The following is a 23,339-nucleotide window of genomic DNA, read 5'->3' on the forward strand; positions in this document are numbered from 1 at the left end:
AGGGGGGCGCTGGGGGCCAAATTAAATCACCTCGAGTAAATACTCCAGAAACAAATGGGCTGGAAATGACTCCAAAATAAACCAAAGGAGGGGAGGGCTTGAGTGATATACTCACATCACATGGAGCCTAATTGAATATTATTGAAGTGTTATTGTACACACGGGTACATACGATGCCTTACATACTCTGCGGGGTAAAGGAAGCCAGATTGAAGACCTTTTAAAGCCCACTTTTATTGAATTTTATACTGTATGTAGGAGTGGGCTCAAAATATATATCCCAACGTAGCAGCAGGAGTGGCGAAAAAAAAAAACCCAATATGTACAGGATACACACAAAACGCAGTTTGCAAAATTAGGGCTGTAAACTAAAAAATATATTTTTTTAAATATTGACGAAAAGATGACTACAAATGAATGGTTGCAGCCGTCCATCTATTGATCTCTAGTTGTCCGTCTGTTCATTTTGTGCTATCTGTCGCCAATTCATTGTCATCCATCCATCTCTATCTTTGTTCATCCATCCATCTTTTTCTGTCATCCATCCACCCATTCATCCATTGTGTCAATGAAGCATGTTTCAAGTGATACATGTCGACTGAGGGACTCAAATCTTTGGATGCCGGTGAGGAGCTACGTTTAACCTGGGTTGTTAGGGGAAATTACGGCGTCCTGGGCGCACGTACATGTAAACGTGCACTTCTGGTGCATTTTCTTAGTAATCAAATAATCTGTGTCATAATAATGTCATTTAGGGCTTTTACGGCTCTGTTATGGTTTCTTTTTTTGGGGGAGTGGAGGGGGGGGGGGGGGGGACAATTTAAAAAGTTAATTTGACTCTAAATAGGAAAATGTTAATTCGACATCCTTTTAAATGTCAAAGAGTGAAATGGCGGCACTGGCTAACTGCTGGCATCAGCTGTCCAGGCGGCTGCAAAGCAGCACAAAAAAAACAACATTTCAAGACACAAATAGCACAGCGATGTTTCTCCAAGGTGTCCTAACCGTGTACTTTGTGCTCCTGTGACACGCACACGCTGATATTTTCATCTACCTAGCTGCAGCGAGAAAAGTCATCGGAGGTGTCCGGCAGCCATCTGCATTCATGCGCACACATTGTACACATTTGGGAAGTATTTAGTCAAATGTCATCCGCTAACAGAAGCTATTTATCAACTCTTGTTACGCTAAATATCTGGAAAATGCCAGAGCTCACACTACCGCAGAGCACACACGAACGTGCGTATGCATGACAACAAGCAGTCAAATCCCATTTGTCTCTTTAATAATGCGAGTCTTAAAAAGTCAGGATTTTCAAAAAAGAAGGCGATGATCGTCCTTAAAAAATTGACTTTGTGCTTCATTCTGCTGTTCAAAGGTCTTAAAAATGTCATGCAAACAATATTTCAAATTATAAAGAATTGGAGGAATTTTAACTTGTTTTGCAATGTACACATAGTGCATCAGTCTCTACAGCGGACACTTGTGTGTAAAAAGTCTAAATGGCCGAAACGATGGCCTCAATTGTCCTTACAAATGTCACTTAGCCTTTAATTTTGCTCTTCAAAGGTCTTACAAATGGTACAAAACTGTAAATACCGTACAACAAATTTGTACTTTGTCAAATAAATGAACACAAAACAAAAGGTGTGCATCAGTAACTACAATGTAAACAACACTTATGGAAATGATTTTTTTTTTTTATTGTTTTGCATTGTAGCAGAAAAAAGAAGGGAATGAGCGGCACAAATACCTTGCTTTACAAATCATTTGGCCAAAATATTTTGCAAAATAATGATAATATAGTAAAAAATATATATATATGTTCATACAGAAAACATTAAAGCTAAATTCTGGCTACAAAATGCAGGTGGTTGTGTTGATTTGGTAGGGGGGAAAAAAAGTCTGATTCGAATGTTAAAATGATTGCTCACACGACGACGTGACAATCGAAGTGTACTCCTTCAAAACGTGGAACACGGAGTGAGTACGAGTGTGCCCTCTGGCGCGGTTCTGAGTGGCGTCCGCTCGTGTGACTCACGACGCGGCGTTACGAGATGGCGTCCGATGATCCCGGCATGAATATTCACACGCGATTTCGTTCAAGTAATTGGACGATGAAGTTGATGCGGGGTGGCATGACGGCGACGGCCACAGACAATTTCAGGGCAGGCACTTGAAAATTGTTGTGTGGCCTTTGTCACAACGTTGGATAGCGATAAGGACAGATGGATGCTAAGGCTAGCATGCGAAAACAAACATGTTCTTCCGCCACAAGCAGCAGTTGGGCTTATAGTGAGCAGTTCTTTGAAAAAGAGGCTTCAAACTGTTTCATACCACACATAAAACAAAGAGAATTACACGTTGCGTATTTAAGTCTGCCTACATAACCTTGCCAGAAGAAGGTATGCTAGCATATTGCTAACACTCAATGCAAAACGCCATCGACAGGCTAACGAATGGCGTCGGTGTCACAGTGTTATTAGTTACAACACTTTAAGCAAAGGGTATTTGAACACAAACGGTGAAGCAACACATGTAGACAGGATATAAGAACAGTCACAGGCATATTGTCTTTATCCTTTGCGAAAAATTACTACTATTACTGTGGCTTACCGAGAAGCTGTGACTGTGTCCATGTATATCTGTATGTATATATTACTGTATATTGCTTCCAGGTCGCGATGGTGTGCACATCATATGAAGTAGCACAATGTCCACTGAATTGAAGCAAAAAAATTATTATTATTTCTGTGTTATTCTTAACATTCTATTTAATTGTGTAATGACTGTTATTATAAAGTACAATATTATAGAGCAGTGGTTATCAACTGTTGTCACCCTGGCATCTGCAATTGTATTTTTTAAATCAACTTTGTTTCTCAATTAAATATACTGTATATATATTTATTTTTTTCAAATTTTTTTAGCATCTTCAAAGAGAAAGTAATATTATTTTTATTTTTGTTGAATAAGAACATCTTTTTACACTTTTATGGCACTTAAAATTTGACTTTATATTGCACAATTGATAAAGTTTTGATTAATTCATTCACTTTCCATGTTTTCTTATGGTTAATAGTAAGATGGACACCTGCAGTCTCAGGGGAGCGACCAGCTGCATGAACACACTGTGCACATCTCTCTGCATTGCACCACCTTATACGGTATATGTGTATATATAAATACATAAGCAATCCCACCAGGGGGATTTTGCCTCATTCGAGCTGTTGCTTCTCTGCTAATCTGACCAAACACGTTGCCCACAACCAGGAAACAAGCCGCATTATTGTGTGACATTTCCTGGCTCATTAGACCAGGCTTTGCTAGTGTAATCCATCAGATATTTCCTGGTGAAAACAAAACGTGTGTTTTGTACACCGTGCCCGTACAAAGGCTCGACTAATCCACCTGCCTGCCTGCATGACGCGTGAATAAACAGCTGAGAGATAATCAAACCCTGTGGAAAACATTGACGGGATATCTGTGGAGTAAATGATGCAGTGGAACCACTATATTAACAGTGCAGCGGGAAGAAGAGACAAGGAAGTGTACCTGTTGTGTTTGTTGTAGGTTTCATGGCAATCTTGGACAAAAACGTTTTTTTATTAACTTGGAAAAAATGCTATTTGAGAAGATTTGTTTTTCAAAATTTCCTTAAAAAAATTGACAGTTTTGCCTGTCGCAAAATCACAATTTTTAAAAATCGTTAAAAATCCCACGTTAAGGTCCAGGTTTGCAAAGCGTTGGGAAAGTGATTTTTTTTTTTTTTTTTTAGCCACTTGGAAAATGGACATTTTGCAACTGTTGGAATGTCTAAAAATGTTTTCAAGTTGTGAAAAAGAAAAAATGCATTTCGCAAATAAACACAGGTCCAGGAATACCTTCCACAAACATCAGGCCTCTTGGTCGGACCCAGAAAAGGACAAAAAACAAAAAGTTGTTTTCTGAAAGTTTGCTGTAAATCGCTACTTTTCCAAGTTGCTTAAAAAAACACAACACCAAAGGCGAATAAATCACAGAACGGGCAGCGTATGAGAAGGAATGGAAAAGGTTAATGCTCGGCAGCAGTGGTAATAATGTGATGGGGGACGGTGTCGGTGGCTATGCGGCAAAAGCAATCACTGCACTTTGTCACATGTCATTGTGGCGACGCCACGCGCATAAATTGTTGCCGAAAGAGGTGCCAAAAGCGAGAGTTTAAATATCCAAACGCAGCATCATGGGCTTGTGTGTGTGGGAAGCCGGCATGCAAACGGATGTCACTTTAAATCTCACTCAGCCTTTCCTGCGTTCAAAATCCCACACATTAGGAAAATAATCCCCGGCAACAACAACAAAACAGACTTAAACACAAATCATCTTCCCGACTGATGGTGGCTAAAAAAACATAAATAAAACATTTTAAAAATAAAATAAAATGGAAAAAGTGTTCAATGTTCAAGTGGTTAGCTTGTCTGGACCACAGTTGAAAGGTCCTGAGTTTGAAACTCGGCCTTCCTGTGTAAATGGCTGTTTTTCTATATGTGCCCTGTGATTGGCTGGCAACCAGTCCAGGGTTGTTTGCGTTAAAAGTCTTCGAAACAACATTGGAAAGCTATGATTTAAAAAATGAACTATCCCTTGCAGAGGTATGTTAGTTTTGGCAAGTTATAAACAAGTTTTGTCGTCATGGCAATCAGGGGTCCAAGCTGCCGTGTGGAGATGCTGTTACTGTAAACATGAATAATTGACACCGTTCAGCTCGCATTAAATATTCATGCAAACGTATCATGATTATTGTACACTGGACCACACTGGACCACTCGAATGAGCCATAAGATGGTTGCAAACCACTGCTTTTGTCTAAATTAAGCTCCTCAACTAATTTTAACATAGTTCCTTTGCACCAAGCTTTTTTGTCCACGCTATCTAATGTGGTTGGAGCAGGGCATCAAAGGTTGACTGATGATCATTTTGAGGATTTGCCATGAAAATGGGAATGAATGTTTAATAGAATTCAGCCCCCAACCCCAATTGACAGTGGGTGGGCATGTCCAATCATAACAGGACACATGAAAAAGTTTCAAGGACCCATGTCAGAATTTGAATCAACACGGAATTGTGTTGTCTGTCATGACAAGACGCACGAAAAAGTCTCAAGGACCTATGCTCCAAATAAAACAATTCCAGGGCTCGTAATTCAACCAACCCCTTATGGGAAAAGTTTCATGATCATTGCGAGGATTTGTCATGAAAAAGTGGGTTGCAGAAAAGGCCTTTCTGTTGCTGTCACAACTTTAATTCTGATCTCCATTAGGGATACTGACCGGAATATTGCCGTTATTTTATCTGGTCCCGTTCATTTAATGACCCTGGCTCCATCATTTCATTTCTTCACAGCCGATGGCCCATAATGACCCGCCTGAGACGACTTCATTTATTTTTGGTCAGCGTCCACACATTCCCACGCACAAACTCATATGTGTTGCATTATACTGTAAGTGTGATGTCACATTGGGGAGTATATTTCCCCGGAATAGGTGTTCCCCCCTTGCCTCCATAGGATGCCCAGTGAAGCAGGAAATTGGAAAAAAAAAATAAAAATGAAGGGGCAGGGAGCACTGTACTTACATCACCTTTATTATTGTCTTGTTGGCACGGAGATGAACAGCGGGGATGTTCATTTCACGCTTAAGAGTTACACATGTCAGCTGTAGACGCCTCCAAGTTAACTGCCAGGCTTTTCTTTTTTTTTTTTTGTCAGCCTTTTAGCCAATGTGTCGGAACACGGAGAATAAACCAAACGCACCTGGGTGGAACACAATTTCAGACAGAAATTTAAGCTCACGATAATCACCTTGTGACTTTGATGAATTGGTCACAGATGTGAAAAAGAGGAGGTAGCCTGTAACTAGTAGCAAGAAAAGAAACAACTGAATTATACACACACACTGTATCAGGTGAGGTGGAAGGAAGGGAGAAGGGAAGGAAACAAGGATGGTATGATAGGACAGTAGGGTGGATGGAAGGAAACAGGGAAGGGCGGAGGGACGAAGAAATGAAGGAAGGGACGGGTTCACTGCCAGGTCAACACACACACACACACACAAAAGCCCCCCCCCCCCCCCCCCCCCCCCACACACACACACACTGGCCTTGAAACCTTAATTTGAAACCTTTAAGCCTTAACCCTGACTTTAAACCATGATATGAAAGCAAAGCAAAGCAAATTTATTCATATAGCACATTTCATACAAAAGGCAACGCAATGTGCTTTACATGATTCAAATAATTTATAAACAAAGAAAAAAAAAACAGCTTATTCAGCTAAACCATGTAGTGATTTATAGAGCAATAGCAGAACTTTAAAATGTATTCTAAAGCTGACTGGGAGCCAGTGTAGAGACTTTAGAATTGGAGTAGTATGTTCTGACCTCTTCTCGCATTCCGAATGAGCTGCAGCTGTTTAATGAATGAAACACGAACTTCAAACCCTAATCCAGGCTAGAAACCCAAACTTGAAACCCAAACCATGGTTAGAAATCCGATTTTGAAACCCTTGCTTGTTACTAGCATACTGTAATTCAAGGTCAATTCAGAAGCTTAACCTGTGTTTAATAATGTAGGCTTAATTGTAATAAATAGGTGGAAATGTAATAAAATGATTTTTTTTAAACAGTTAATACCCACTTTTCATACATACATAGCTACAGTAAATAATGCAAAAATAACCGCTGCAAGTCTTCCTCTTAAACTTCAATAAAGCCTTTAAGTAAACCCCAGACCATTTCTCCCCTTTCAGTGACCCCCCACAAGCCTCAACAATAATAAGCCGGCGCTCTGCTAAGAATGAGCTGTTTAGGATTCACATATGGCGATGATGAAGAGAAGCTACTTAAGTGAGGAAAAAAAAGAAAAATGTAGGTCGTGTGGGAACATCTTGAGGGAAAGTCATTTGCTGGGAAATGAATATATAATGGCGCTAAATGAAATTGGAGCCGTGAACGCCACTTTCTTACAGATGACGCAACGCTGGAGGACATGTGAAATTCCATATATTATTGCATGTTAATACTATTAAGAACTCTGACATTTTCATAAATAACGTCTTCTGTTTACATTGCTGGAAGTGTTCTCCCGCAGTTAAAGTTCGTAGCAAGTGACAATTAGAAGTTGCTCGTCATGTTCATGTCATAGATACAGTATTTACTTAAAGCTAGTAGAGTGTAGCGAGTAGCCCTTAGCTGGTAGCCTGGATATACGGGAGTGTCAAGAAGCAAGTGGGAAGTAGCTGATAACCTCTAACTAGCAATAAGTAGTTAATACCGCGGTTTTAATTTAATAGTTTGTAACTAGCAACCATTAGCTGGTAGCCTGTAAAATGTAGCAAGAAACTAGTAGGAAGTCAACTTAAAGGTCCTGCATATTGGCTATTTAGACCTCCATAGAGTGACTCTTTAACATGGACTTAGTTTAAAAGTGTCAATTTCATTAAAAAAAAAACATAGAGTGACTCTTTAACATGGACTTAGTTTAAAAGTGTCAATTTCATAAAAAAAAAAAACACCTTGGTTTTGTCATACGAAAGTCCAGAAAAGGCCCCTCTGACAGCTACTTGTGTTTGACCCAGTTTTGTATCCGCTTTGTCCATATTTGGCTAAGACCGCCACCTTCCCTCTGCTTGGTTGGGTCCGAATAGAAGACCCACTTGTGAGAGTACACATGGTTGTCATGTTGACAGCGCTAGCTAGGGAGCGGAAAGGGATGGCGGAGGTCTTCGCTAATGACGTAGATAAGCTCGAGACATTTGAACGACCTGATTTCAGGCCTCTCGGCAGAAAAACGTCTGCAACTCAGGAATGCGTGGACGATTTGAATTTATATTTCACATGCTTAGTGAGGCACCATAGAGACAATATTACTGTACATCCCAAATACTACAAAAAGTTGGTTTGGCAAAATATGGGACCTTTAAACTGTTAACTAATGATAAGAAGTTAGTATTATTGACAAAGTAGATAACAGAGTAACTCACAGCTCTTAGTTTGTAGCTAGTAGTTCTTAGCTTGAATCAAAGTTACTAGGTGTTGGTGTTACCTTGTAGCGAGAAACCTTTAGCTGGTGCCGAGTTACGGGTAGATCTTAGTCTTTGCTTGTAACCCTTTACAAGCTCTCTCTATTTATCTGGTAGCTTGTAAATAGTAGCAGAAACTTCAGCAGACTTATGAGACTTAAGCTTCAGTTTCACAAAACAGTTGCAAGTTGATGGTCCCCATGAGACATCGACATTAAAATGCTAACATTTTCTGGAAAATAGGCCTCCAAATTCAGAGTGTCGAAACAGCATCACAAGCAAACTCCACAAATCATGCAAGACTTCAGGTGACTTACGAGACTTCACCTTCAATTTTACAAAACAGTTGCAAGTTGATGTTCAACATGAAACATCAACATTCAGGTACTTCGCCGTCACAAACGACATCAGGAACTCTCAACTCTTCAGCCTCAGTTTTGAAAACAGTTGCAAGATGACGTTCTATGTGAAACATCAAAACGCTTACATTTGGGGGACGAGGTTTAAAAAACGCACGGCGTCAAAACATCCTCACGAGCAATGTCAGCAAATCTCACGAAACTTCAAGAGACACCTGAGACTCCAGATTACCTTTTAACAGTGGCTAGTTGATGTTTCACATGAGACATCATTCAAACGCTAACATTTTCGGGAAACGTAAGCCTAAAAAACTTGGGGCACGAGATGCCATTATGTCTCTTGAGATTGCAGCTTTAGTTTTGCTAAAGGCTGCGAGGTGGTTTTCCATGTGCGATATCAACATTCTTCCTTCAATTTGGGACGCCAAAATGCCATTGTGCATGATATCAGGAAGTTGCACAAGACTTCAGCTTCAGTTTTTTGCAAAACATTTGCAAGTTGACATCAACATTCAAAGGATAACATTTTAATGAAACTATAACTCCAGAGTCTCTTCTTTCGCATCCTTGAGTATGCAGATTTCTGGGTGAGAAATTGAGTTTGGCCATCGGATGGCGCTTGCTGGTCCAAACGCTGGAGTGGTAATTAACAAGCTAAAAAGCCCGGCGGCATGGTTGCCAATGCCAGCAGATTGGAATGTTCCACAGGCTAGCTCTTTTGTGGTGGGTGGCCGCTGTTCCATTAATGCAGGGCACATCGCTGATTTTTGTATGGGCCAACAGCTCACTCTCTCCTTATTAGCATATTTTCTTAGCATATCATTTTTTTTTTCATTTTTGACAATAAATAAGACATGCATGTCAATTACTACGTGTGCCTCTTTATCTTCTTTGGGTCCCTGGCAGATGGAAATTGAACGAGTCGACTAGGTGGCATTTACGCTCTAATGTTGATTAATGTGCAACGTCCGTGACACATAAATAAAACGAATAGACGCGTTGTGCGTCCGCCTGAATGAAACATTTCGCAGTCCATCTCCCAGCTAATATAGGTAGAGGAAAGAAAAATGTGTTGCGTTAGCACCTTTTCAACTGTGCCTCACTTGACATTTCCTTCAGCTCATGTGAAGCTAATGCGGATGTCGTTTTATTGGGTGAATAAACATGCTATTTCTTTTCATGCCATTTTGGGAAACCAACTTTTGAGACACTCAAAACCAAAAATAACCAAAAATATGCAATAAAAAGGCTAAGCAATTACGCCCAAAAACCAATTGGTTTGTTGTTTTCGATGCTCAGTGTTAAAACGGTAACACTTACACTAAATCGGGTGTGACATCAGGAAATATTCCCTAGACCTTTGTTATTACAATGGCACTATGGAATCTTGAAATTCAAATCCTAACATTTTCGGTATAAAGATGCCTCAAATTTTAGCTTTTTTTTTTTTTTTTTTTTTTTTTTTTACACTTGCATGAGACTGCGATTGGCTGGCAACCAGTTCAGGGTGTACCCCGCCTCCTGCCCGATGATAGCTGGGATAGGCTCCAGCACGCCCGCGACCCTAGTGAGGAGAAGCGGCTCAGACAATGGATGGATGGATGGACTTGCATGAGAATCTCACCACTTTCCCTCTGTCAAAAGGGTGAAAACACAATTTATTGTTTCTTTTTTCCTTTTTAATATAAACAGTGGCTACCTGCTTTTTACACTCGAATGTTAAACTTTAGGAATTGCCTGTATGATCAATGCTTCAAGGTGGCGACAGCTCGACCCTGGAATGGATGAATTGAATTTCCATTATTCTCTATAAGGAACTGCAGTTTGGGTAGAAATAGCATTGATTTAAGTAAAATATAGCTCCCTATTTGCTAACAACCCTACTTTGACATGTATCCTTGGAAACAAACGCAATGAAAAAATTTTCGCCCTTGAACGCATCATGTCCTTGACTGAGCATGTGTAAAAGAGCTAAGATAAACCTGATCTTTACCAGAGCAAATGTCCCGCAGGAATACTAATTAAGTAGGGTATTTATTTACTCCAGACGCGCGCTCCGAGATGCGTCTTATCTCTATATTGCTTACGTGACACAAACAAAAATAAAAAGTCACCAGGCAATGTGGAAGATGAATAATTAACCTTCTTTCCTGAGCAGTTTCAAATGTTTATATGTCAGGGCATTGTGAGGTATGGCATTTAGCACCTGCGAGTGCGATAGGATGTGACTGAACGCTGAAGTCGGCCAGAGTTCGGCGTGAATAGACGCATTGTTCAGCTTGTCAACTGAATTTTCTAGCGTATTTTTTTGTTGTTATCTCAAAGAGGCATTTAGGAGCAAAATATGCGAAGCGGGACGGCTGGAGGGTTGCCCGTTTGCTTCAAAAATAACAACGATCATTATAAAAGATCACTTTTTTTCATATAGTGGCCCAGCCTAATACAGGCAATGTTTCTAAAATGGTCAAGACAGTTATTGTTTTTTTATTAATACATTTTTCTAATAATATTAAGTACTATTAAATGTTTTAATAATGCTTGATTAAAATAATATATTGTATATGGAATTAAACTGGTGTTTGAAAACATAATAATCACCACCATCATCATCATCATCATCATCATAATCGTCAGACTTTCGAGATACAGAGCAAGGTGTTGTTCAGCCAATTTTTTGCTTTGACATGCGAACAAAAATTTGAGACGTGGTGTCAGTTTGGCACAGAGTAAACAATTAATAAATAAGAGGCTTCAAGTTGTTTATTTCCAATTGGAGTTTAGTGTCAAACTAAACATCAAACAAAGAGAATTACAGGTCATGTATTCAAAACACCCACATAGCTTCAGGCTTTGCTAACAAGTCCATTAACTTAATGCTGACAAACAATGCAAAACGCCATAGACGGGCTAATGAATAGCATCATTTCTGCGGTGTTGTAACCCTTTAAGCAATATATATTTGAACACAAATGAAAGGGAACATATGCAAGACAGATAATTTAACAATACTAACAGGCATATATTCCTTATCCTCTGTGAACAATGCCTAATGTTACCGCAGCTTACTGAAAAGCTGGGACTGGCTCCATATATCCATATGTCTGTATTTTACTGCCCATTGGGGGCCAAGGCGTGCACACCAGAGGGACCAGTACAATGTCCATGAAATTGAAGCAAAACATGCAGCAAAAACAGTTTAATTCTTCATCCATCCATCCATTTTCTGTACCGCTTTATCCTCACAAGGGTCGCAGGCGTGCTGGAGCTTATATCCCAGCTATATTCGGACGAGAGGCAGGATACACCGTGTACTGGTTGCCGGCCAATCGCAGGGCACATATAAACAAACACACATTCACACCTAAGGGCAATTTAGAGTCTTCAATCAACCTACCACATGTGTTTTTGGGATGTGGGAGGAAACCGGAGTGCCCAGAGAAAACCCACGCAGGCAAGGGGGAGAACATGCAAACTCCACACAGGCGGGGCCGAGATTTGAACACCGGTCCTCAGAACTGTGAGGGAGATGAGCTAACCAGTCGTCCACCGTGCCGCCCTGTTTAATTCTTCACATTTGTTTTAATGATGTCTTTACTGTATGTTTTATAAAGTAAAATTTTACATAGTGATTGGTACTTACTGTACTGCTACCATAGCAAATTGAACACGCTTCAGAGAGGGGGCATCATTACACGCTGCTTCGAGTGTGACTGTTCACATATGACGCCGTTGCTGCCCGCGGCCCACCTTGTATTTACCGCCCCGCTGCCGATATTCATCTTTTAATCAGTTCGGCCGCGCGTGGATTAGTGTACGCGTGTGGCCGCAGTGTCAGGCGTTACCTCGCTGCCTCCTGTTCACTGGCGGCGGGCGAGATAAGGTCAGCTGTTAAATATTATCACCAGCGATAGAGAGCGAGAGAGAGGCTGGAGGTGGGCTTGGATTTGAAGGTGGCGGGTGGGCAAGGTGGTCCCTGCCATGTTAAAATGCATTCAAAAAAAGGCGAATCAATGTGAAGGCGCCTCGAGGAAACACTTGTTCAAGCGCTAACATGATCCAGCGGTCGCCAGCCTTGATATTGAACCCTACTGAATTGTTGCATAGTATCAAACACAATAGAGATCGATCACGGGAGGGGTGGGGTAGGGGGGTTCTGGAATGCAAACCCCATGAAAAACAGGGGACTACTGAACTGAGGCGTTTGGGGCCTTTAGTCAAGGTTGGGAAACACTGCTGTGAACAATGGTATGTTTGTGATCATGAGGCATTTGAAATCTGCCCTGTACATCTCCTCTTTCGCAGGAAGGAATAAAGTTACAAGACAACTCTCATTCCACTCGACAAGGACGCTCACAGTCCATTTCCACGACGTGTAAGTCACGTAGCTCCGTCTAATAAGCAACAGGTCAAACAGACCCCATAAATCATAAAATGTGCCACATTTCTTCAGCTTTGGCCTCGGCTCCCCGGCGTAATGGAATACGGAGCCCGGATAGATCGTTATTACTGCTCCCGTAGCGGCGAGCAGTGGTCGGGAGATGGGTGGGGGAAAAAAATCAATTGTTTAATCACAGAGCGAGGAGAGGAGGGAAAGGGCGACGTTGGGAGTGCGCCCGCGTTCTCGTCTCCGTGCTGGATCACAACGGCCAACGAAAAAAAAGCGTAGAACAATCACTCCTACTCGCCCTCGACAGCCCTCATGTTCAAGCACTAAATGGAAAACAGCAACAGGAAAGTTGAAACCCATCAACAAGGATTTTGGAGGACATGTCTATCATGATAAGACGCATGAAAAAGTCTCAAGGACCCATTATACAGGAAATCAGCTACAGTACTTTGGTTTGAAACCGCCATCGTTTTGAGGATTCACAATGAAAAAATTGCTCCCGACACCAGTTTTACCCCTTTGACATGGAATTCGGTAGACGTGTCTATCACAATAGAACGCATTAAAAAAAGTCTCTAAGACCCATGCGCAGAATTTAATGGGAAGTCGGCCATTATAGTTTGAAGCAACTGTCGTTTTGACGATTCACAATGAAGAATTAGCTCCTGAAACCAGTTTCAACCATCAACACAAAATTCGTTGGACATGTCTATCATAGAGGCTGACAGGATTCCTGTGGTTACTGCTACTACTACCATGGATTGCCCTCAATCCTGCTCCGTTTTTTATTAATATCTTAAAAGTCACCGGGAGTGGATAGGACCATGGAACGGAAAAGGATGGGAGTGGGATTCCGTAAAATTTTGGCTCAGGATTGGGAAGGAATTTAATCAATCTCTGTGGGAAGTCAAAATCCACTTCTGTGTCAGCCTACTCTATCATAACAAAACACACAAAGAAGTCACCAGAACCCATGTCTGAAATTTAACAGAAAGTCGGCCAAGTTGGTTTGAAACCGCCATTGTTTTAAAGACTCACAATGAAAAATTAGCTCCGGAAATCAGTTTCACCCATGAACAAGAAATTGGGTAGACAGAACGCACAAAAAAGTCCGAAATTTAACAGGAAGTCAGCCATTTTGGTTTGAAGCAGCGATCGTCTTCAAGAATTCACCATGCAAAATTAGTAGTGAGATGAGTTTCACTGATCGACAGAAAAGCTCCACAAAAAGTTGTGTTGTTTGCGCTCCAATTTGCCCTCACTTCTCTGTTTGCCTATGACTTCCTCTGATTGATTGTGTCTCTTGGGTTTTCGATTTAGTCCCTGTGGTCATAGTCGCCATAATCTCTCCTGCATTACACTTTGCAGCCAACTGGAAGTTGCCAAAAAACTGTTCACGTGTATCATAACAGGAAACATGAAAAAGTCTTAAGGACTCATGCCTGAATTTGAGGAGGAAGTCGACCATTTTGGTTAAGGTAGCCATGTTGGGTGCATGAAAAAAGGGGTACGAGGGCCCATCCAATGCTGGTTTCAGCTTGAATTGTATTTTTCCATTTTATTTAATTCGCCAAAGCAGTTTCCTCGCAGGTCATCTGCCATGAATACTAAACACCAAGTGGAACAACAACATTTTAGCTCAAACTGCTGAGACTATTTTGGTACGCTCACTTTGTTTGGGCTCCAGGTAGGACTATGTCGTGGGAGCATACAGGGACACACGCGGCTCATCATCACCTGCCCGAAAGGGGCCCATGTTTCGCCATGACTCAGGGGTGTTTTTGGCGTCTCCGAGAAACGATTGCCTGACGAATGGGGTGCCGCAGGTTGGAGCGAAGGCATCAAAGACTCGCGCGAGCTCATTTGGAAGTTTCCTTGAAAAGGTGTACACGGGTTATTCACACAAATTATTCCAATTTTAATTTTAGTGAGGATATAATTGGCAAATGATCTGTGGGTCATTTGTTAAAATGACTACTAAAGTGAAAGTATTTCGAGACAAAAGTCCATAAAATGACGATTTTGAGTGAGATGTTATTAAAAAAAATAATAATAATAAAAATAAATAAAAAGGTGGAGTATGACAGTGCTATACAATAAATTATCTCAGAATTTCTGGATTTATTTATATTTAAGGTTAGTATCAACCAAACAAAAAACAAAATTTTTAATAACTTCATGTGAATCATCCATATTGTCCCCCATTTTTTCCCCATTTACTTTTTTTATGCTAATGAGGCACCACAAGTTCTTTGAGTCATTTATTAAAATTACATTACTAAATTGACATTATTAGAGCGACCATAAATCCAGAGATTTAACATTTTAGCCAGTACATTCAAATAATAAAAAAAAACACTAAGTAATAAAATAATACAAATAATAATAGTAATAATCATAATAAATGGTAGTGGAGAATACCGTTGCTGTCCAATAAAATACTTTTTAAAAATTCTGGTATGTCTTCTTTAAATGAATGCAAAAAAGAAACAAAAACATTTTAATGACACATTTATTTTTTCTTAATTGTTATTATTTGGTTTAAGGCTAATGAGGCAGCAGAGGTTTTGTTCTGTGGTCTCCTTTACTCAAATGAGATTATTAAAGGCACATTATTTTTGGACAAAAACGCAACGATGATTGAATTTTCATCCTTTTTCCATACCGCTTATCCTCACTGGGGTCGCGGGCATGCTGGAGGCTATTCCAGCTGACTCCGGGCGAGAGGCGGGTTACACCCTGAACTGGTCGCCAGTGAATCGCAAGGCTAATTGAAATTTGAAAAGGTATATATGTATTTTTTAATCATATAACATAAAAAGGTAATACAAAAGACAATGTAAAATATTATACAAGGTGGTGGACAATTATTTAATCAACACTGGTGGACCAGCCTGGATACCTCAACGATGCGCTAATGCTGCTAACGCTGCTAACACCGCTAAAGCTGCTAAACCACTAATGTCGCTAATGCTTCTTATGTTCAAACAAACTAAAATAATCTGAAGAACGTTCTAGACATTGTGTTTCCAGCACAAGCCAGTTAGCATTCAGCAGCAATATTGGCTTGGCTTGTTTAGCTTGTCTTTACACATGTACGGGAAGCAATTATTCCTAACTTTTGCTTTAATGACACAAAGACAAGTGCAAACTTGTCGAACAGTGTTTGCTAATAAAGAAAGAAGCGAGCTGCGAGCAGGCGAACACTTTGGTTATCTCCTGTCGATAGCATTATCGTTAGCATGCAAGGCAGCGCTCGCTCCACCGCCCCCACCCAGCCCCCACTCCCCGAGAGCGACCAGATCAAACTCCCAATTAGGCTTCTTCAACCTTGAGAAGAGTTCTTTTTTAAAAATGTTTTTATTAATATAATATATTCAAACATAGCTCCTGGGCTCCAGTGTTCACGGCAACGTTTTTTAGCGTAGCTTTTCTGAAGCTACATGCGAGAGTTTATCTGAAGAAACTGATTTAAAAAAAACCTCATGTTGTTTACAACAACAGGAATATAATTTATGGCTCCTAATTGTGATTAAATGGAAGTGAGGGTGCATTTATTAAAATGAAGTGCTTAAAAAGCACGGAAGGGATTAAATTGGCTATTAAACAGGTGAGTCCCCTGCCAGGACATCTAGTGAAGAGAGAATATAATTGCACACCAAGTGGACTAGAAGTAATCATAATATAAAAAGAAATGACAGGAGTTCCAAATTCCTGAGAGTCGTGGAAAATGAGACCTGAAGGCTCTTACTGCTGGAATACTTTGGAATTTATCAAACTCAAGCAATTATTCCTGACTTATTATGTATCAGATACACTATGTCTGGAGAAGTGGTAATTATATAAAAAAAAAAAAATAAAAAAAAGGTTTGGTGGAGAGAACCAAATGTGGATTTGAGACATGTACTGTATCAAAACAGACAAATGAGCAGGACACATGACGATGAGGACCTACTGTTTGAGGGTGGGGCAAAGAGTGGGCCATATGAAGTTGGGGTCTTTTGAGAGTGGGTCACATGAAGGTTGGGGCCTAAGAGGGATCAAAGTGGGCGCCTATGGGACTGGGGAACATGAAGGTGAGGTCTATCAGGGTGGGGCACAAGGTGAGGCCGAGGAAGGTGGGGCATAAATAACTGCACACCATCAATTCTGCCTAGCAACAAGTGACAACACAAACATCTGACACAACTAAGAAAAATGATGCCTCGAGAGTTGTCCAAACCCCCCACCACCCAACTTCTCAAATACACAGAGGAGACATTTTAATACAGTCCCAATCATCTCCGTCCGAGTCGTCTTCAAAGGGAAATGACAAACATAAAAGGTGGGAGTGAAGACGCTGATTTGCGGCATCGCCTTTGATTGGCCGCGAAGGCGCCTTTTAGAAGACTGCTATTAATCTCGCCGACTGGGAGTCAGTCTATTAGCAGGGAAGAAGACATCAGTTACGCTTTGTTCAAAATCTTCCTACATGGCCAGCTGGATTTGCTGCACTCTGCTGCTACTCCCATGTGAAAATACAAATAAAAGTAGTGCGAACTCGCATAATTAAAAAAAACCTAATTAGCAACAAGTGACTACATAAGATCAGGGTGCTAATTACCATAATAACCACCCCCACACAGAGTTCCCCACGAATGACTTGGCAGCTAGACTTGGTGAAAATCCAGAGTGAAAGAGGCTCAAGCACTACCATGTCCAAGCCAAAGGGTAAGCAGAGCTGCATAGGTAGCGCAGATTAGTGTTAGCCGATAGTGTTACCAACTTTTGCCCCTGATTATAATGTTCAGCTAAGTTGATGACTTGGAGGAGTGCGAGGCATTTTGTATAGCTTTTGAATTGCGGCACTTACTGTGCTTGATTGCTCGGTGAAGTTGGGCTTGCGTCACTTGCACGAGACAGAGCCACTCCTTAAAGGAGCCAACTTCACCGTAGCAAGAAATATGCTGTGTTATTATTTGTTATAATTATTTTCGAAACAACAGCAACACTTATTGTGTTATTTCCTATGGGGGCAGCTGGCTATCAACACAAGCCTTAAATTTGAATATAGCGAGCGCATTTAGGTAAGGGAGACATAACATGATGATAATCTAAAAAGGGCCCAATTTGCATAGAAAGCACCTCTGCATAACTCTGCATGGTGATGTAATGTCTTTTCACTCACTCATTAGACACATGCACTGAAAGGTAATAAGAATTCCATAATATATCGAGAGAGACAATTTGCATGGACAGCAGCTACCTATTTTACATGAAGTATTGTTTGTGTGTGCACTCACAGCCGTGTCATAATTTCACGGCGCTGACACCGACTCGTGATGCATTGTGGGAACACATTGTGAAGCGTCTTGTTGCGTTATGAGGTATGCACCACTGTACTTCCAAAGGGGGAAAATTGGAATGTTGACTCCGTTCCCTCCAATTCTGCGTCAGTGATGTTAATAGAGAAAATTCAGTTTTTTACAGGCAGAGCAAGAGGGCTTTACACACAGAGGACATTGAACATCTGATAATACTACTCCGACCGATTCCGTGTTAGTAAAGTCCATCCATCCATCCATTTTCTGAGCCGCTTCTCCCCACTAGGGTCGCGGGCGTGCTGGAGCCTATCCCAGCTATCATCGGGCAGGAGGCGGGGTACACCCTGAACTGGTTGCCAGCCAATCGCAGGGCATATACAAATAAACAACCATTCGCACTCACATTCACACCTACGGGCAATTTAGAGTTGCCAATTAACCTACCACGCACATTTTTGGGATGTGGGAGGAAACCGGAGTGCCCGGAGAAAACCCATGCAAGCACGGGGAGAACATGCAATCTCCACACAGGAGGGGCCGGGGATTGAATCCCTGTCCTCAGAATTGTGAGGCAGATGCTCTAACCAGTCGCACCGTGCCGCCTGCTAGTAAAGTTTATACAAAAAATTCCGTTTTTTTTTTTTTTACAGGCAGAACAAGAGGGCTTTACAGAGGACATTGAACGTTTGATACTACTACCCCAAAGGTGGAAAATCCCCGGGTCGACTCCTTACCCCACACTCTGCATAGATGCCGTTTATGTAGAACGACACCAATAAGGAAAAAAGATGTAAATAATTTTTTTCAGGCTGAATAAAAGGGCTTTACACACAGGTGTTGTCTCGCTTCTACTACAACTCTAATACTACTACCTCCAAGGTGGACTTCATACCTCCCATTCCATATCGCTACACTTTGTACAGAACACTGACCTGAAAAAGGGCAACAAAATTATGGCTTTTACAGGCGGACTAAAAAAAAAAGGAAGTAGACTTAATTCCACGTTTGATACTACTACCTCCAAAGGCGGAAAATGGCTGTTTCGGCTTCTTATGCCAGATTCCACATCGGTGCCTGTTATACAGAACAGTGACACAGAAAAAGGTGCAATAAAAGGTGTTGTTCAGCGGCTCTGATAAGCAGAAAATAGGCTGTCGAAAAAAAACGTCAACTGCAAAAATTAGTCAATGCAAAAAATTTTGCCTCTAGCCAGTAAAAAGTATTAATAAAAGCATATTTGCACCGCCCGGAAACAATTTGCTTCCCTGAACTATTTGGTCACTGTCCATGTTTACTGCACGGACATTTGTTGCAGACGGACGCACTGTTGGGGCAGTGGAAAATCATTGCCAAAAACGACAGAAGAGCGTCTGTAAGTGATTTTAAGACTCTACTAGATAAATAATGTACCTATAACATGAAGTATGAGTGAGCTGAATCGTAATGAGCGTTTTTTTAAACCTAAAATGGTAAATGCTAATCGCGAATGCTAACCGTTTAGCAAGGGCTGATTTTGTTGACTCAAATTCTGTAGTTTATACCATACACTTAGCACCAACATATGCAATTTAAGGATAGAAGTCGAGTCCTCATAAGTTAGAATACAATGCATATTAGTAGTAAAACAAAAATAACCCAAAAATTGTTTTTATTACTCGAGTACTCAACGAAATATCCATAGGTTAATCGATTCTAAAAAGATTTGATGGTGACAGCCCGAAACATAGGTGTTACCTGGCTCTGATGCTGGAATATATTTGGGACAACTTAGTAACCCCCTGGCGACATTGTGATGTAACATGCTGTCCTTTTGGTTTCATCCTAAATAACAGCGCATGGACAACATTAAATCAGACATTTCAGCGCAGATATGCTGAAAGCTTCCCAGCAAAGTGCACCAGCGTGAGTTGGAGTGGCAGGATAATGGCAGCGGTCAGCGCCGAGATGGAGGAATAATGGAGTTCTTCGCGAGTCAACGCTGAGCCGCTGACCTCCCACCGCGTTCCGCACATCCTCCGCTCCTCCGCCGTCGCGTCCATCATTTAACCGAGCTCCGCCGAGCTTTGCTGGGAAGAACAGCAAATGGTAAGTGGGAAGAATATTTTTTTTCCTCTTTCCATCTGGCACATCAGTCAAGGTTGTGTTGTATTTTGTCAAGTGTTGTTCCTACGAACAACACTCTGGAATAAAGGTACAAAAATGCTGGGTTTCAACACATGCATTGGCTTGTCTCTGTTATGGCTCCGTTACTACCTCCAAAGGTGGAAATATTTCAGGTCGATTTCATACCTCCCATTTTGTGTCTGTTCTGTTTATACAGAATAGCAATTTGATAACCTAAAGATCTGGTCTGGATCTTTTACAACCTCTGAAAGCAGAAAATTCTTGTGTCGACTTTGCACCTGTAAAACAGGTCGGAAAAGGGTTTTACACAAAGTTGGCGCCTGCCTCTGATCACTCTCTGTTACTACCTCCAAAGTCACAATATTGGTGGTTCATACCCCCATTCCGTATCAGTGCTGTTAATACGGAACAATTACTTAGCTTAAGAATCTCGTGTTTTACAGGCAGTGTAAAACGGCTTTACACATAGGCAATAACTGCCTCTGCTACTACCGCTGAAGATGGAATATTTGTGGGTCAGCAACCTCCCATTCTGTCCAGTAACATGGAAAAAGGTGGAAAATTGTTGAGGATTAAAGGCACTTTAAGAGGGCTCTATACAGAGGCAAATTGTTGCATGACCTTTGTACACCACATTCCTTGTCGTGATACTCATACAGAACAGCAAGAAACGTAAAAAAAGGGAAGAAAATGCCGTCTTTTACAGGGAGTGTCATCTCACCCTTATACGGCTTTATTACTGCGACTAATGGATTTTTAAAACATTTTTTTAACCCACCGCCATTAGTGCCATTTTTACAGAGAAGCAACTTTGAGGAGAGGTCTCTGTTAAGGTTCATTTACTACCTTAAAAGACGGAAAAATCATGAGTCCACTTTGTACCCCATTCTGTGTCAGTGCTATTTATACATAACATCGACCTGAATGAAAGGTAAAAAAATGTCAGCTTTTAGAGGTAGTGTAAAAGGACCTTACAAATATATTTTTATTATTGTTACTACCCTTGAATATATACCCGGAATACTGCCGCATTGACTTTGTACACCACGTTCCGTGTTTGTGCCGTTCATAAAGAACAGCAATGTGTTAAAAAGGTAGAAAATTAAAGGCTTTTACAGCCTATGGAAAAGGGCTACAGAATTTGCCGTTGTCCTGGCTCTGTTTAGGCTCTGTTATGACTTCCAAAGGCGGAAAATTGCCAGGTCTACTCTACTTCATACACCCCATATTGGTACCATACCATTTATACAGAATAACGATAATAAACGATAATAAATTACGGCTTTTACAGCCAGCGTGAAAGGGGGCTGTGATCTTCTTGTGAGTGTCTCTCATGAGATATCCTCCATGTGATCCACACTGCAAAGCGTTTTTTTTTTTGTCTCTCTCACACACACACACACACACACACACACACACACACACACACACACACACACACGTACATGCATACTCCTCACACAAAAGGTTAATTGCTTCTACTGCTGCTGATGTTTTGAGGCAAAAGCGTTCCTTTTGGAGGCACAAACGCTGGATTGTCAAGCAGATGAAAGTGGGGGAGTGGTGGTAGTGGTGTTGGCGGGGGGCAAATTGGGGGTTTTGTTGTGGATTTACAGACAGGGAGAGAGTTGTCGTTCAAAGGTGCTTAGAAGTGCGCCAGCCATTACGCAAAAATGACACAGCGGGAGCTAAAGCAGCACTTGTGGCAGCGCTGTGGTTGTTTGCCGACGGCGTGATCCAATTAAGACCACCGTCAACATGGAGGCCACAGAGGCGGCCGCCATTAACGAGTCATCAGCGCCAGAGACACTCTGGCAATTACACACGGGGCTCGCGAGGCACAGTCCCAATTACCAGTTGATCGTCAAAGGAAGGTACGAGGAAGGAGGGGTCGCCGGTAATTTGGCCGCGGCGGCCATGATAAGGGGCGTAACCTAGCAACCCAAAGTGATGTGGCAACAGACCGACCGTCTTTAGTGTAATAAAGTGGAGCTGATAAGAACGTCAGTGGTGAAACATACAACTAATCAAAGAAGGTCCATTAAATGAAGAATACACCCATACACCTTTGGTGGGATTGGTGGTGGGGTGGGAGTTGCATTGGGTGTCAGCGTAACCCAAATTTCAATCTAAAATGATTAAAGATATTATTAGGTTATGGAAAGATAGAAAAACTATTATAAGTGAGTAGTCATTGGACTCCTAATTTTAAATTATGTAGTGGAAAAGAAGTCTTTTTTTGTATTATTTTGAGCTTCTGAGACTTAAAATTTTTATTGTTGTTTGTATGATTGTTTTTTCTCAATTATTCAATTATCTAAATTAGGCTATCGATGTAGTTAAAAAGGAGTTTAGAATTGATAATTTTTTGGTATTCTGGGCTATAAGCCTGAAATAATAATAATAAATTTTAAACTCTCTGTATTATTGTACAGTATACAGTATTTATTGTATGTAATTAATAACTATTCTGATCGTAATCATTATTATTATGATGATTAATTTTGTCTTTCTGTATCATTTTACATAGATTATGTGGCTAATGATTAATTATTATTATTATTATTATTATTATTGTTGTGCGCTCTTTACCAATAAACATGGGTGCCCCATATTTTATTTATTTTATCAAATAATTTTATATATTATTAAATACATAATATGCGTTGTATGTTTTTATTAAGTATAAACTTTATTAAATGATAAGATACTGTCTTTATTGTAATTTTAATAATGATTAAAATAATAAATCATTTAATAATAAAAAAATAAAATGATATATGATATAGTTAAGAAAATGACATAATACTTTATTTTATGATCATCATAGTTTAATATTATATTTTGTTATTATTTGCATTATCAAAATATCAATGTACATATAATAAATTTGTACCCCCACCACCCCTTTTTGACATGCTGGAAATACAGTAAATAAAAATAATATATATTTTTTGGTGTGGTACAAACAACATTTCATGCCTCTTCATTAGGTACATCACAAAAGTCAGCATATTTATGTATTTATTTTTGCATTAAATCCCACATTACTGTCTTACATAAGAGAGCTTTCCCAGCAAGTTTCAAGCTAAATCTGATTTAAGTGCACT

General features: G+C 40.5%; 1 long non-coding RNA gene across 1 annotated transcript in view; it reads left to right on the forward strand.

The window, feature by feature from the left end:
* Window positions 1–19,404: 19,404 nt before the first annotated feature.
* LOC133488525 (uncharacterized) overlaps window positions 19,405–23,339 on the forward strand; it is a 90,692-nt gene continuing 86,757 nt past the window's right edge. Inside the window, exons 1-2 of the long non-coding RNA XR_009791677.1 lie at window positions 19,405–19,477; window positions 19,938–20,190. This is a non-coding gene — a long non-coding RNA (uncharacterized LOC133488525). The remainder of the gene's footprint in view (window positions 19,478–19,937; window positions 20,191–23,339) is intronic.

Source organism: Phyllopteryx taeniolatus, chromosome 14 (genome assembly GCF_024500385.1).
Source record: "Phyllopteryx taeniolatus isolate TA_2022b chromosome 14, UOR_Ptae_1.2, whole genome shotgun sequence".
NCBI classification, from domain to species: Eukaryota; Metazoa; Chordata; class Actinopteri; order Syngnathiformes; family Syngnathidae; genus Phyllopteryx; species Phyllopteryx taeniolatus.